We start from the raw sequence: 3,499 nt of genomic DNA, 5'->3' as shown, positions 1-3,499 counted from the left end.
TTAAATTTTTTTGCTCCACTGTTGTCGTGTGTTTTAACCAATGGATCTTCTCCGTGCTTCCTGCTTGGCCTCGATGTCCCTGGTGCCTTCCCAGTTCTGCCCTCATCATCATCTGTCTTTTGCTGACCTATTTTTTAATAGAGAAAAATTGATGCACCTTTTACAGAGACTTTAGCATTTGCCCCGGAGCCAGAGAGGCACATGAAGGAGATTTAATTTTTATTTTCTTTTCCCCTGTGCTCTCAGTCTCTGCCAGTCACCACTGAGTTGATGACAGAGCTGAGATCCTGCTCTGGCCTCGGGACATTTGATTTCAGTGTATTTAAAAATCAATTACTCACTATTATCCTATTAAAAAAAGATATTCCCTTAGGTTAACAGGCTGGGAGTGTCATCCTCCACCCAGGCTTCGGAGTCCACGTCCCCTTGGGTCTCCATATGGCCAAGCTGAGCCTGTTCCTTGCCCTGCAGGGCTGGTTTCTCTCTTGGTAGCCCAAGGGGAGGGTTTTGTGGCCAAGTTTCTCTTAGGAAGGAACTTGCCCCACTCCTTTTTATTTTAATTACCCTCCACAGAAACCACCCTCCCCAAAGCTCATGCTCAGAGGTTTTACCTGGTGTTTTACCTGGATGTGGACTGCCCAGCTATGGAAAACCAGGAGCCATCCACATGCCCTGGGATCACTTTTGTTCCTTCCATCTGCTGAATTCCTTATCACCTTGCTGTGCCTGATAAGTTTGTGTGTATAAGAAAGGAGGGGCTTATTCCTGAGGTATTTGCTCAGCACCAGGTGCCCTTTGCAGTGGCTGCACCCCAGCACCTCCCTGTTCCTGGTTTTGCAGGCTGGGTGCTTGCAGAAGGGTGTTGGGAGGTTATAGGGGCAGCAGGCATAGCAAGAGGGAAGGAGATCTCTGGCCACTTAATCCCAAACTGTGAGGGAGTGAGATCCATGGTGAGTTAACCTGGAGGTGGGGAGTCTCCTGGGAGCAGTGTCCCTGTCCTGCTCGTTGTGTGGTGGTCATTAAGCCCATTTAATCATTAACAAATTAAAAAGTGCTGCATTAAAAGCAGTGAGAGGCAGCTGAGGGGTGTCAGCCCACCCAGGAGGGTCGTTGGCTGAGCTGAAATGACCCTCATTCTAAAATCCCTGAGGGTGGGTTAGACCAGGTGTGATGTGGGGAACTGCAGGAGGAGACCCTGGGAAAGGTAAGAGCAGGAAGGTGCTGGGCATTACAGCCACAGCCCATCTCCCCATTCTTCCCTGTGGGGTATTAGCTACACTGTGCAGCAGCTTTAGGAAAACTGATCCAGCTCTGGGATGATGCCACCCATCCATTAAACCCAGGATCAGCAGTGGCCCAGTGGCTGCTCCAGCTCTGGTCCTTCAAGCCTGAGCACAGTGAGCATCTCTCAGCCCCTCTCCCTCCCTTGGGAGGGATCAAAGGCCGTCTGCTTGCCGGGCTCTGGGGGTTTTATTGCGTCTCTATTAAAGCTGTTAAAAATCTTTCCATTGTAGCAGTGTCTGGGAGTGATAAGTATTCATAACAGAGGGGATTCAAGATGGGTTTGGTTGTAAAAACACCTCTAAGCTGGCTGGATTTATGGCTGTTAAATCATCCCTTCTCTCATCTGTCACAGCCTTTTCAGATGTTCATCACTGAACAACAGTGAAGTTGGGCCATAATTTGTGCCACAGTGTGTGGAGCAGGAGGAGGGGAGTCCTCTCCATCAGTAAGTAGCTCAAGATTTATGGAGACTTCTCTTATTCTTTTTTTTTTTTTTTTTCCCCAAGTAGGAGAGAGGCTTTGACTCACTTTCTCTGCTTCAGCTTGCTCGGCCAGCTGGAGCCAGGTAAGTCCTGGTGGATTTAGGGCCGTGCCGGAAGGTTTGACAGCAGTGTTCAGGGAATTTGGGGCTGGCCCTTGTCTGCAGTGGGATCTGCAGTGTAGAGCTGTGTCTCTTGCTGTGCTCGAGTTCTTCTTTGAGGCTGGATCTCCTCATTCTCTCCTGGCTTTGGGGTGAAACATGGGAAAATCGCACCAATGCAGCTGGCAAAGAATCCTAGAATGGTTTGAGTTGGAAGGACCTTAAAGATCCTCTTGTTACACCCCCCTGCCATGGGCAGGGACACCTTCCACTAGACCAGATTGCTCCAAGCCCCATCCAACCTGGCCTTGAACACTTCCAGGGATGAGACAGCTACAACTTCTCTGAGGCCAGTGCCTCAGCACCCTCACAGTGAAGAATTTCTCTCTAATACCCAATCTAATCCTACACTTTGTCAGTGTGAAGGCATTCCCTCTTGTCCTGTCACTCCAGGCTGTTGTCCAAAGTCCCTCAAAGAGTTGGGATTTTAGGCAGGTGGGAGGTAGGAAGGTCACCTCGTCTTGCAATTGCAGCATAAAACTTAATCAGCATTTTGCAAGGCAGCGCTGCTGGGGATTCCAGCAGCAACTCCCACTCTCCCTTCCCCTCACCACGCTCAGAACACGGAAAAGCTTTTGGAGGTGAAGCCTCCAGCTTAGTCCAGGTGCTGACAACCCTCGTTCAGCTGGAGTATTCAGGATGCAAGTGAAGCACTGGGATGGCACCGGGACCAGCATCCCATGTGGGTGCTGTCAGCTGTCGCACTGCCAGCCTGGTACCCACAAAGCAGGACCCCAAAACATCTGGCAGAGGCTGTTTTGCCCCCCGTTTTTCCAGATGTGCCGGTATCTGGTTTCGTAGCCCCATCAAGTGTCTGCCAAGCGAACTGCACCGCTGGCTCTCGGGTCCGGCACCACTTGGCCCAGGATCGCTCATGGATGTTTGGCTCCTGCTGTCTGGAAAAACCTCCCGGCAGATGTGGCCCCATCTGCTCTCCCGTTGGAAAAACCACAGGTGGGAAGCGGGGGGTTCTGGGCAGTGCCATCGCCCCGTGGTGTCACTGGGTACCTGGTGGCACACAGGGTGTGTGACAGCAGTGGATAAACAGTGAAGGTGAATGTGGAAAAGGCTGTTTGGGTGGGGGTGATATGGGAAGAGAACCCCTTCCCAAAGTGGGGGAGCTGGGGGCTGTGTCTGGGTTCCACAGGAGACCCCCAGAACCTATGCACTGTGCTCAGTCCCCTCTTTAGATTTTCAGATGTCTAATATATGGTGGCTCAGCCTTGCCTTGGTGCTTTGGGGCTCTCCACCAAAAGCTGAATTTCCCACCAATTGTGGGAAGGAAATCTGTTGAAATACCCTTATTCTCCCCTCCAGACATGGAATATCTCCAGGAGATGTTTCTTCTTACCCTGTGGTAAATGTCCAAGAAAACCCAGGGGACTCACCACTGTCCTTCCACCGGGGTTGGGATGTTTAGGTTTTAAGTCTCTAAATGTAGAGAGATGGGCCCCACCACTAAAGCATTAGATTTTATCCTTCTCTGAATAAATTGGAAGATTCCCATGGAGAAATGTAACTTTGATTTGTTTTAATTTATTTTTTTTCCCCTTGCAGGAGCCTGAACTTCCCAAA

Source organism: Lepidothrix coronata, unplaced genomic scaffold (assembly GCF_001604755.1).
Source record: "Lepidothrix coronata isolate B3197 unplaced genomic scaffold, Lepidothrix_coronata-1.0 Scaffold54, whole genome shotgun sequence".
Taxonomy (NCBI): Eukaryota; Metazoa; Chordata; class Aves; order Passeriformes; family Pipridae; genus Lepidothrix; species Lepidothrix coronata.
The sequence above is the reverse complement of the archived record's forward strand: the minus strand, read 5'-3'. Positions refer to the sequence as shown.